We start from the raw sequence: 14,274 nt of genomic DNA on the forward strand, positions 1-14,274 counted from the left end.
CTCTACGCATTATCAAATATTTGAAAGGCAGTCCTGGTCTAGGCTTGTTATTCTCCTCAAGCAATTCCTTTGCCTTAAAGGCCTAACTGCCCTATGACAAGAACAACTACAGGTTATTGTGTGTTCTTAGGGAATTCATTGATTTCATGGAAAGCAAAGAAGCAGAAAACAACTTCAAGATCATCCTCAGAAGCCGAGTACAGGTCCATGGCAGCAGCAACTTGTGAGCTAACTTGGCTCAGATTTTTGCTCAATGATATGCAAGTTTCTACCGGACCAGCAAGGTTGTTATGTGATAATGAAGCTGCTCTTCATATAGCAGCAAATCCAGTATATCATGAGCGCACCAAACATATAGAACTTGATTTTCATGTTGTAAGAGAAAAGATACAAGATGGCCAGATTATCACTGAATTTGTTCCATCTTATTTGCAGCTGGCAGATGTTTGTTACAAAGGCTCTTGGAGGAAATGTGTTTAAGGAATTAAGAATCAAGTTGAACATGGTAGATATACATGCTCCAACTTGAGGAGTGTTGTTAAGATTACATTAGCTTAATTTTAGTAATCTGGAGATATTCTTTCCTGTATATATTTAGGTGATTTGCAATCCCTTCAATTATGGGAATTAGTTGAGATATTCTTTTATCTTCCTGCAATTCAGGACCTTGATTTTCTCTTGTAAACTTGTATATAGCAGTCCTCTTTTGACTGTTGATAATATATGGAATGACAGTTTTTCTGCACATTTATTTTTGACAGTTTCTGCCTAGGTGCACTTCAATATATATCAGCTTCAAATTAAGGCATTTTTTGTTTACCTAAACCTAAATTATGTCATCTCATCTTATTATTACAATTTTTTTTAAATTATAAAATAAAATTAATATTAAAAAATTATACTATAATAATATTTTATTCAACCTTCAAAAAAACATCTCATTTTATTTTATCTAAACTGTGTAATCAAATGAGGCTTAGAACACGCACGCACATGCATAATATAATATATATATATATATATGATGAAGGTCGAGGAGGTGCTCAATTGTATTATCTGCTTCATTTATTGCGTATGCGCTTACACAATTGAAATCACGGGTATAACGATATAAACAATAATGCATGCATTGCCGTGTGTTTTCCTCTTTAATTTCCCCCGTCTATGTTGCGAATAGGAGGTCAATATTCCATCATATATACATACATACATATATATATATATATATATCTCTGTGTGTGTGTTTATGTACTAGGCCGCACTACAACAAAAATAGGTTTTAGTGACAGATGAAACTGTCACAAGAAATGCAAAAAACGTCATGAAATATATTTGGTGACGGTTTCTGACCGTCACCACAACTGTCACGTAATGTGCGTCACGGATTACATTTGGTGACAGTTTACTGTACAAGCATCACTAAAAATATTTTTAGTGACGGTTGGAGATGTGCCGTTTGAAATAACGTTCGAACGTATTATTTTCTGTGACGGTTAGAATCTGTCACAGAATATAACGTTCGAACATAAAATTAAACGTTCGAACGTAAATAAGACGAGCTGACATCCGAACGAGAAAAGGTAACGTTTGTTGATTATAGTTCGGACGTATAATGTAAACGTTCGAACGTTTATACGTGCGAACGTTACTTTCGAATCTCGAATCCAACGAAAATGAAATAATGTCCGAACGTTTGTAACATGACGTTCGGATGTTAATTCGAATGTTAAGAGAGTAGAGTTCGAACGTAAAGTGTACGTTCGGATGTTTGGAACGTTAAACTTTTTTGACATTTGAACGTTTTTTTAAATTGGGTTTAAACGTTCGAACGTTTTGTTACTATTTTGTATGGTTACGTTCGAACGTATTTTCGAAGGTTTAATACTGTTGAAACATATTTTTTTTACATTCGAACGTACATATCAGAAATGCTAAACTCATCCACTTAATAAACAAACCAATTGTTTCACATTACAGTACATATTTCACAACCAATATTGTTTGAAACTGTTTTCAAATTAGATGTTAAAAACGTAATACAGAAATAAAATTCGTTTCTTTTTCTTTCCTCGCCCAGCACGATTCTGTTGCAATGACATAACACGCTCCATTTGCATCATCATCTCCCGCTGCACTTGCTCTTGGACCTCACTACGGATTCTTTCCTCATGTTCTCTTTGTTGGTCCTGCAAACGCGTCTCTAAATGAGACTGTCGCTCTAAGAGGGACTCCAACTCTTGCTGTCTAGACCTCATATACTCATTCTCGCGTCGTGCAGCTTCTAAATCTTTGGTAAGATTATTAATTTGTGATGTCGATGAGGTTGAGGAAGATGAACCGGAATGCTTGAAAGATCGTCCCAAACCTCTTGCCATACTAGAGTTGGGCCCAAGCACCTGTGAAAAAATGTCCAAGTCACTAGGAGAGGAATCCCCAGAAACTGACTGCATCTCCATCATTTTTCCTTGCAATTTGAAAGATCAAAACACACAATAAGTAACATATTAAAAGAAATACAAATAAAAAATAATTTAATCACATGTTACATAATTTATTCAACAAAAGGAACACCGCTTACATAATTAATTGCAGCTGCAGGATCCATCCACTCACTATGCTCATTAGTGTGAGCAGCAGCATAGACATGAATGAGGAAAAAGTTTTCAGGATCATCACGTTTCTAAGCAAACGACATTAGCAATTTGAAAAAGACAATATTAGTACTTATATAAAAGAATAATAAGAAAAAATATGAATTATTGCGTTTATTAATTACCATTTTTGCAGCAAGACGATGGAATGATCTTGAACCAGCACGATGGTGAATAGTCAGAGCAGATCTATTATTTGCATTTGTAGAACTTAAGTGCTACAAAAATAATTCTCACCGTTAATTGTAATATATGTACATACATATAATATAAACAACAAATATAAATGTAAATAATTATAGAAAATAAATCTAAAATACCTGATATTCTGGAGAGGCAAAAAGATCACAACACTTTATCCAGTCGTCTAATTTCATCTGCTGAAAAGGGGACTGTGCAGCCTCTTCAAACGTCTCAAATTTCTTGAAATGGTCGTGACATTGTCCCTTGTGACGTCGGAATAGTGTAGCCATTAACTCATTCACAGTTCTCAAATCCTCGCTACGACCAAAGTCGAGGTCAAATTCATCCTAATTATAAATTAATTACGTTAAAATATAATAAACTAATGTAGGTGAAAAAAATGATATAATAAGTAAACTCACCAGCACACGACTCCGAATGTGTTCCTTAATCTCATTCGGCACATCTCTCCAGGAGCGCACATAAAATGGAGCGTAAGCTCGAATTACTGTGCCAATATAGGAGGAAAGCGCTGCTGCACTATCATTCACTCCTCCAGTGGAATTATCAGGAATTGTGATTTTCAATTTACCATGTCTTCGATTTTTCTCAAGTGAGATGCCACGTGTATAGCCACAACCGCGACGAGCCAATTGTTCATCAACTAATAGATGATAGTATAATTTTGAAGGTTATATATATTATTTATTGAAACAAACATCTTCAAGTATATATAGTATTAACGTAAACATTCCTTACCGGTAGGTGTCGACTGTGCATCGTTCTCTGTAATGTTAACTTCATCTTCGGGAACAGACTCCTCTGGTGGGGAGTCCTCAATGGGTTCAGGACTTGGACTCGGTGGAGGAGGCACATTTTTCCTTTGTCTTTTTGGCGGCATACTTGAAAATGATTATATATAACAAAAAAATATTATTAGAATAAATTTATATTTATTATAAAATTCTATAATGGCTGTATATGAATAAACTTTTTAGTACTTTTAGTCTTCATCTTCGGATGTATTTTCCATGTTTGTTTCAGAATCTCTCTGTATAACATCTTTGTCATCATCATCAAGCTCTTGTTCGTCATCCTTATCCACTTCCCCCCCGGATTCTTGTTCGTCTTCTTCTTCTGACTCTTCTTCTGTACTTTTCTCACTTTCTTCAAATGAGTGATAATTTAATGAAGACGGGTCGAGATGGATGAGTGGGACGTCATCTCTACATAAGGGGAGCAACTCGAGTGCACCGAGGTCAACAAATAAGTTAATACCCCCCCTCCATCTTCTTGGTAGGCCTCTACATTTAGAGTGTCATCTTCATCTCCACTATTATCGTAATCTGCACTCGTTCCTACTTCATATATATTTCGAGGGACAAATTTTTGTACAACTCGCCAAGTTATCTCTCCACTATCTTCATCAGCACTTTTCATTGGATCAATCAAGTAATAGATTTGAGTAGCTTGACAAGCTAGTACGAATGGATCATCTTCGTACCATTTAGATGCAGTATTGACACTCGTAAAATGATTATCCCTATATATCGAATCCCGACCACTGCCTAGATCCCACCAATCATATTTGAAGACATATGTTATAGACCTACCCAGATATTTCAATCCGATAATATCACGAATGACACCATAATAATCAATATCATCTGTTCCATGACTCCCCTCGACCAAGACACCACAGTTTTGAGTTTTTCTATTACGTTCACGGTCCAGAGTATGGAATCTATAACCTCGAACTGTGCATGCAGTGTATCGAAGTGCTCTGTTTGATGGACCACGAGCCAATGCATACAATTCAAAAGAGACTGATCCGGGATCACGAGCACGTTGTTCCAATATCTAACAATTTAAATAATGTCATTTATTAAATATTAGTTAGAGTTAAAACTTTCATCATGTAACATATAGTATAGAGTTTAGTTCATACATGTTGTTCAAACCATCCAGAAAATTCTGACTCGTGTCTTGCCACTATATCCTCGACGCCTTCCATCTTAAGTTTGTCCATGTGCTCACTGTATAGTATATATTATCATATTATTTTACATAACAATAGTTAAAGTTGTATATAATCTTTAGAATTATTTAAACCTTGTACAACGACATACCTGAGATAGTGATCAATCTCCTGACAATTATTTAGTACGTACCACCGAACTTTACCCAACTCTGTATCAAGTAAATCGTAACCCGTTTGTGCACCCAAAGGTCGTACATTCTAAGAAAACACTGATAGCTCACGAGAAGGCAGAGCAGCAAGATCAGCATTTCGTTCTTGACGAATAAATCTTGTCTCAACACCAGGAAGATATAAAGAGCAAAATGTTAACTATTCATCGTGTATATAGGCCTCTGCTATTGAACCCTCAGCTCTGGCTTTATTCCCAACAGTGCGCTTCAGTCGACCTAAATATCTTTCAACTGGATACATCCAACGGAACTGTACTGGTCCACCCAACATGATCTCCCGGGGTAAATGTATTGCTAAATGGACCATGACATCAAAAAATGACGGTGGAAAGATTTGCTCAAATTTACATAGTATAGTAGCAATGTCTTCTTCCAGTTTCTGCAGCATATCTCGCTTCACTACCCGAGCACACAAATCCTTAAAAAACATACACAATTCAGTTATGGCAACACGTACAGCAGATGTTAGTTTCCCACGAATTCCCACCGGTAATAACTTCTGTAAAAATACGTGATAGTCATGACTTTTCAATCCACCAATTTTCCAGTCATCATGACTTACGCATCTATTGATATTTGAAGCATAACCATCTGGCAACTTCACACCTTGCAACCATTTGCAGAAGTCCATCCTCTCCTCCCTTGTCATTGTAAAACCTGCATGCGGCATGACCACCCTCTCACCATCCACTCGTAAATGCAAATTATGTTTAATTCTCATTCTCTCAAGATCTTTCCTTGTCTTAATCGTATCTTTCGTCTTTTTATTGATGCTCATCAATGTACCCAGTATATTATCACAAATATTCTTCTCAATATGCATTACATCCAAACTATGTCGCAACATGCAGGACGACCAATACGGCAACTCAAAAAAAATACTACGCTTTGTCCAATTCAATTCTGCTACGCCTCATTTTCTCTTGTTCTTTCCCCGACCTTTGCCAAAATTGTTCGCTGCCACATGTACCAATTGTTCCAGGATCTCTTCCCCAGACAACTCATTTGGTGCAATTCTATCTTCTACGCGTCCATCAAACTTAGCGGATTCTGTTCTCCATGCATGATTAGTTGGTAGATAACGTCGATGACCCATGAAACACAACTTTTGAGAATATTTTAACCACTCACTAGTAGTTTCTTTATTACACGTCGGACACGCTAACTTTCCTTTAGTACTCCAGCCAGAAAGATTCCCATATGTCGGAAAGTCATTTATCGTCCACATTACCGCAGCATGCATCTGAAAAGTTGTTGATGTGGATGCATCATAAGTTCTGACGCCTGCTTCCCATAACTCTTTCAACTCTTCAATCAACGGCTGCAAATATACGTCAATGTCATTCACAGGTGATCTCGGGCCGGGGATAAGCAAAGTTAACAAAAAGTTAGGCGCCTTCATGCACCTCCATGGTGGAAGATTGTACGGAATCAACACTACAGGCCAAGTGCTATAACTTGTACTCATATTTCCAAAAGGGTTGAATCCATCAGTTGTGAGTCCGAGACGCACGTTCCTTGCTTCTATCCCAAACTCTGGATATTGATTATCGAAAGATTGCCACGCAAGTGAATCAGCAGGGTGCCTCATAAATCCATCATTTTGAACTCTTTTCTCTTTGTGCCACTTCATATCGTGAGCTATTTTCTTACACATGTATAATCTTTGCAACCGGGGTTTCAATGGGAAATATCGCAATACTTTAACCGGAACGCTTTTCTTATCCTTCCACCTCGACTCTCCGCATACAGGACATGCTTGTTTATCCTCGTTCTCATTCCAAAATAAAACACAATCATTCTTGCACGCATGTATGGACGTGTACTCAAATCCTAATCCTTTTCTCAACTGTTTCGCTTCATAAAAGTTCTTCGGCAATGCAGATCCTTCGGGAAGCACTTCGTTAAATAAGTCTAATACCATATTAATTGCTTTGGTTGACATTCCACACAATGATTTTATGTGAAGCAACCGCACAATAAACGACATTTTAGAATGTTTTGTACAACCTGGATAAAGCTCACGCTTTGCATCTTCCCACATTTCTGGAAAATTATCTGAATCATTCCGTCGCCTACTTGAGCCATTGTCGTCAACCTCATCCATAAACATCCCAGCTCCAATGTCACTCAACATCTCCTCCATCTCATCTCGCTCATAATCATCATCCACGTTATGCAAATTTTCCCGCTGACTGAATAAGTCATCCGCTGATTCAGCATACGGCTCACCATGCAGTACCCATCGAGTATAGCCCAAATTCATACCATTCACAAATATATGACTTTCAGCTTCATCCAATCCTATCGCACACAAATTTTTACAACCTCGACATGGACACTTAATGTAACCACGACTATCAGCAGACGCCTTTGCAAAATCAATGAAGGCCCTTACTCCACGCGCATAGGGTATGTAATCTTTTCCAAGTCTATCGCGTAAACGCATCCAACTTTTATCCATTTCTAAAAACATCTAATTTTTTAGTAATTAAGGTAAAGTTAAATACACATACATGTCATGATATATCATGTTCAAAGTACTCTTTCTCAAGGTAGTTGGTCCTATCCCATTCGAGATTATATTCTCCATATTGCACAAGTCCCGTCACTCTACTACTTTGAATGTTAGTAAAAATTTCGGCAGCACTTCCCCATAGTTCTCCAAGTATACATGTTCACATATAGGGATTATGACCCTAAGAACAGTATACCCGAAGAACAAATGAGGAAGACACCGAAACTTCATACTAAACGTTCAAAGTAGGAATAACGTTTATGTGCAATACAGATAATATAATCTCAAACTGTCCACACTGGACAATTCAGGAATTAATGTACACCTAAATGTACACTAATTCCCAAACGGGTCTAAGGTTATTTATGCAATGTTATACAATATCTAACAAAAAAGTCTACAAATAAATTAGCGCACATTGTTTGAATTATCCCGATGTACTAATAATATTTATATTATTAATGATTGATAACACTTAGAAATTATTTGTAGACTTATATAATTCCTAATTTATTATATTATATGTCATTTATCAGCTATATAATATATAACACTACTATAAAATATCTTATAATTACTATTATAAGTTACTGATAACACTTATATTTTATCTGTTATTATATAATATAAAATAACAATTTTTACTTATTTATCTCGTATTTAATATAATATATAGTAAATTAGATTATAATTACTAGTTATACTATATATTGATAACACTTAATTGTTATCAGTTATTATATAATTATTACTATTATTGCCAAAATTATTATAATTATTATAATAATTTTTATTATTAAATAAGTAATTATTATTATAATTACTTATCTATTTCTTATTAATCATTTTTTAATACTATACATTACATGATAATTATTATTATGGATTAATACTAATATACTCTATACTATATATTATTAGATAAAATATTTAGGATTATTGAGCTATTAGATAAATAAGTATTATTATTTTATAATACTTATTTATATTATCATTTTAGTAATACGATTTTTTATATATACTATATAGTTATGCCTTATTATTGACACTTAGTAATATATGATAATTTATTATATTAGTTATTTAACTAATTATATATATAATAGTTATAATTGTAATATTATAATTTATAATCTTCATCATCCAATAAATTATATTTTAAAATTTTTATTCTTACACAAATAATCACACTATTTATTTATTAAAAAAATTGTTATATATATTCTTTTATAACAGCAAATTACTAAAACAGACACATAAACTAACAAATAATTATTATTAAAAAACATACACTATACTAAAACATTATCACATTAAGAATAAACATATTCAATAACAATAATTTTTCTTTTTAATTCATCCAAACAACACAAACTTAATCACAAATTATATCCACAATAAAATGTAACAATAGAGTTTAGTATATATACCTTGTGCTTTAAATAAATTCTTCTTCAAAAATCACAACTTCTCAACAATTCACAACAAATGATCCTTCAAAAAATACACAATACAAGTTAGTTAAATATATATGAAATAAAACATTGATAATTATCATGTATATTACAAATAAAAAATGAGAAAAACCATTTACCTTATTGCTTAAAAAAATACCTTTGCAACCTCCCTCTCACTATAACCCTCCACTTCTTCTCTTCCTCTCTCTAAAACTCTCTGTCTCTCCCCACTACTTTCCACTTCCCAGCTCCGTCTCTCTAATGAACGTTCGAACGTTTCATTTTACGTGCGAACGTTTACGCATTAACGTTCGAACGTAAAATTATCCCGCCCAATAATTATACAAAATGTTCGCACGTATTGTTGTCCATCCTACGTATTCGTCAATAACATTCGAACGTTTATATAGTACGTTAGAACGTACTGTGCAAATTTGGTTTAAGCGGAAAATTTTCCTCCAAATTTATTATAACGTCCGAACGTTTCTCATTAAGGTTCGAACGTTAATATTATTATTTACATATTATATATTTAGTATATTCCTCATAATATACTTATTAATTAAATTATAAATTATACAATATTAATTAATATATAATTTGTACCAATTATAATATATATAACATAAGTATTATATAACAACGTACTATATATATATTATAACTTTATACAAACTAATAATATAAAATATATATTATATTATAACTATAATATATAATAAGTATATTATATATTATAGTTATAACAAGTATATTATAATATATTATATAGGAAAAATTGTATATTATCCTAGTATAGTATACTTTAATATAGTATATCTAATAACTATATTAAAGTAATATAGTTATTAGATAATGTAGTATAAATATTATATAATATATTATCTATATTATAGTCTATAATATAGTATAAGTATTATATACTATATTATCTATATTATAGTCTATAATATAGTATAAGTATTATATAGTATGTTATCTATATATAATAACTATATAATATCGTATAATATATTATATAGTAAATATATTATAGATATAATATAGCAGAAGCAATGTCACAAGTATCAGACAGTGATGAAGAAGAAGACCATCAAGTCAGATTATCTCCAGCACAGCAGACAACATCATCGCCACTACAGCAGGCCTCTCCATCCCAACAGGCCTCTCATTCTCATGACAACTCACCATATTATCCCTCACAGATGATGGATTTTCAAGATCCGTATGAATTGGAACTGGCAAATTATGACCCTCAGATTATGTAATTCCAAAAGATTATCGTCCTTTTCTTCCATTATCAGAACACTGTTTAAGATGCTCGTCACTGTTCAAGATGCCCATCAGTCAAGAATCATCCAGCTGTCTAGTTACTGTTTAGCCGCCCATGTTTAATAAATGTAGCCGCCTATTTACTGTGTATGAGTCACTGTACATGTCAGTAATATTATTGTAAGGTACTGTTTTGGAGTCTATAAATAGGCAGTTTGTAAGTGAGGAAAGGCATTCAGAAATTCTCATCTAAAGCCAATCCTAGTCCCTTTCTTTCGTCACTCTCAAAACTTCTCTCTTGTAAACTCCTTTCCATGTCTCCTGCCTTTCAAACTTTTAAGAATTAATCTCCTTGTAAGTATTATGTTTTCAATAAAGTTGAGTTTATCTTATTTTGATCTTTACTTTTATTCATGCCTTTATTTTCTGCACTTTATGCATTTGTTTATTATTATTTATTCTATTATCTGTTAATATATCTATTATATTAGCTATTATATATATCCTGGTAGATATTACTATATACCAGGATATTACTATATATAGTAATATAGTATACTATATTACTATATACTATATAATATAGGTTTCAATAATACATATATAACATTATATACGTATTAAAACTACATACTATATAACACTATATAGTATACACTATATAGTATATAGTGTAATATACTATATACTATATAGTGTAACACTATATAGTATATAGTATACACTATATACACGTATAACAGTATATAGTATACGCTATATACACTATTAACACTATATACTATATAATATACGTATATTATACGTATATAATATTATACATTATACGTATATAATATTATACATTATATAATATATAATATTATATATTATATATCATATTATATAGTAATATATAGGTAATAATATATATTATAATAATATATATAATATAATATATAGTGTAAAAACGTTCGAATGTTATAACCAAAACGTTCGGACGTTTTGGTTGACGTCCGAACATATACTATAGTACGTTCGCATGTTAACACAACGTCCGAACATAAAAGTTATACGTTCGCACGTATGCTTTTACGTCTGAACGTAATCTGCATAACGTTCACAAGTGCAGTTAACGTCCGAACGTTAATTAATTAACGTTCGGACGTTAACTGTATATAAAGCCAGGCACGACGGTTTCCAGGCCATAACTTGTACGAAACCGGTTATAAAACTCAAATTCTCTCATCCTCTCCGCCACGCACGCCGCCGCAACCGTCGCCATCCGCGACCGCAACCGTCACTAAAAGGTAATGTGCCCTCTCCCTCTTCTATTTCCTTGCTTTTAATCGATGGGTTTCAAAAATTCGAAACCCACCGTAGCCCGGTTATAAAACTTGCATTTCCGGCCACCATTCGCAGTAAAATGATAGAATAGGACCGTAGAAACATTCCCCATCTTTTGAAATGCATATTTTGGTTGTTTGTGGCTTCGAAACATGCGTTTCGAAGCTTTCGGTAATGGCTGAGTCGACTCAGCGTTTTTGTGTCGTAACGTTCGGACGTCACGACACAACGTCCGAACGTGTGACCTTTTGTATTCTTTACGTTCGCACGTTATATTGTAACGTGCGAACGTATTAGTTTTACGTGCGAACGTTTTTATCCAACGCTTTAACGTAACGTTGGATAAAACGTTCGAACGTAAACCGTTGGTATTCTTCGGCTAGTAAGAACGTCCGAACGTATGACGGTTCAAATTCATTACGTCCGAACGTTTGGATAATACGTTCGGACGTAATGAACTTATTCGCACATTTTTATCGAACGTTTGAATGAAACGTTCGATAAAAACGTCCGAACGTATCATCTTTGTAAATTCACACCTATTTTAACGTGCGAACGTACATTGTATTAACGTTCGAACGTTTCCTATAAAAAAAATATTATATTGTTTCTTTTAGGTATTATTATTTTATATATTGAAAAAGTGAAATTATTTAAAAGTTTTACTGGCAAAATTATGTAAATTTATAAGGATGATATTTTAATTTTTAGTATAATCCATATATGTCATAATACGTATGTATCTGTGATTATAATCATTTGTTTAAATATTATAACTTATATATATATTTTTTTATTTTCAGGATATGGCTCAGTATATGACGACAAGGAAGCGAGGGAGGGATGGAGGCAATCCGGACATTGCTCGACTGGGGGCACGAACTGTTATGGGGGAACGAGAAATCCTCATTAATGAGTTTGATGAGCTCAGCTGGGAGCAAAAGACGCTGAGAGACGTCTTTGTCACCAGAGGCTGGGGCCCCATATGCACATTGAGGGGAAAGATTTACCCCACAATGGTTCGAGAGTTTTACATTGGGATGACCACCATGCCTAACGATGCATCATCCCATACTCTCAGTGTACGCGGTGTACAGTTTCAGTTCTCGGCGGATGTTCTCGCCGACTTGCACCAGATTCCGCGTATACTACCTGAGTCGACAGCTACTCAGGCTGATGACATAGCAGCTGCATTTTCCCCGGGCATATTCGAGGCAGATCCAGCCGCTTCTGCTTCATCTTCAGGCCCTGTTGAGTTTATACCCAGTCATGAAGAAGATCGACCCGAGGGCGATCCTATTGCTGCTGAGGTTGGTGACGATGAGCGGGACCAGGATTTCTACATCCTCACTGGCACGGACCGCACAAAGCTCGATAGGCCGAACTCCTTCAGCCAGAATCAGCTGCTGCCTTTCTTTCGCATGTTGCACATTTTTGTTGCAACAAATGTAGACCCGGTGGCACATAAGAGCACATTCAGTCGGGCTCATGCACAGTTCCTGATTGGCTTGGCACGTGGTGAGCCCATTGACTTGCCCCTTGTTATATTTGAGCGGATCTGTTAAGAGGCCAGCATCGTTACCACGGATAATCTCCCGTACGGAGTCATCATCAGCTGCTTATTACTAGCCCGGGGAGTGCCACTCCAGGCGGAGGAGATGGTTATAAACCAGATGAGCCCTATCGACATAACCACACACCGCCGGAGCATTGGACAGGGGAGAGGCTCAGCTCGGCGTCAGTCTGGTCCTACGCCAGATCTTGTTCCCCCGACTGAGTCTGGGGCCGATGTTGCTTGCCCGTCGGTGAGTACTAGTCAGCAGCCGGGAGTTACATCTGCTGGGGATGTGCGACCTGCTTGGGTTGATACAATGATGACAGATATGAAGGCGCATATAGACCAACAGATCGATAGACAGATTGCACATATAGATCAGGCTGTCGCACATCTTGCACATCATGTAGATGTGTTAAACAATAAGGTTGAGACATTGACTGAGGAGTTTCGATCTTTTGTAAACCAGCAGTTCTGAAAGTGATTTGTAAAAATTTATCATTCGAATGTTTTTTATTTTTGACATATGTAATGGACACAAATATTTAATGTATGTATTGTGTAGCTTAATTTCTACTCTTAATTTTTTTTAATATAACGTTACTCAACCTTACTATTAAAAAAATATATATTATGGTTAATTTATGTAATTTAACATATAACGTTCGAACTTTATCACATTAACGTTCGAACATTGGCGCTAATATATTCACGTTCGCACGTAATTATGTAAAACGTTCGAACGTTCGCGCTAATTTTTTTTACGTTCGCACGTAAATATACATAACATTCGAACGTTACTTTGACGTACGAACGTATTATGTTAAACGTCCGAACGTTTTGAAATTCTTGCCCAACATTTAGTGACAGTTCTCACAAACCGTCACAGTAAATACGTTTTAGTCACAGTTTGGAAACCGTCACTATTTATAATCTGTCACTAAAAGCCATATTTGTTGTAGTGCCGCCAGCATGCACAAATCAACTTAATTTTAATTAGAAAAACATTTTTTTTTTTTTTTGGATGAGAAACTTTAAAGTTGTGGGTTTAGCATATTATAAGATTGAAAAAAGTTTCTTGCAAACCTAACTTATTTTAAT

The sequence above is a fragment of the Carya illinoinensis genome, chromosome 4 (assembly GCF_018687715.1).
Source record: "Carya illinoinensis cultivar Pawnee chromosome 4, C.illinoinensisPawnee_v1, whole genome shotgun sequence".
NCBI classification, from domain to species: Eukaryota; Viridiplantae; Streptophyta; class Magnoliopsida; order Fagales; family Juglandaceae; genus Carya; species Carya illinoinensis.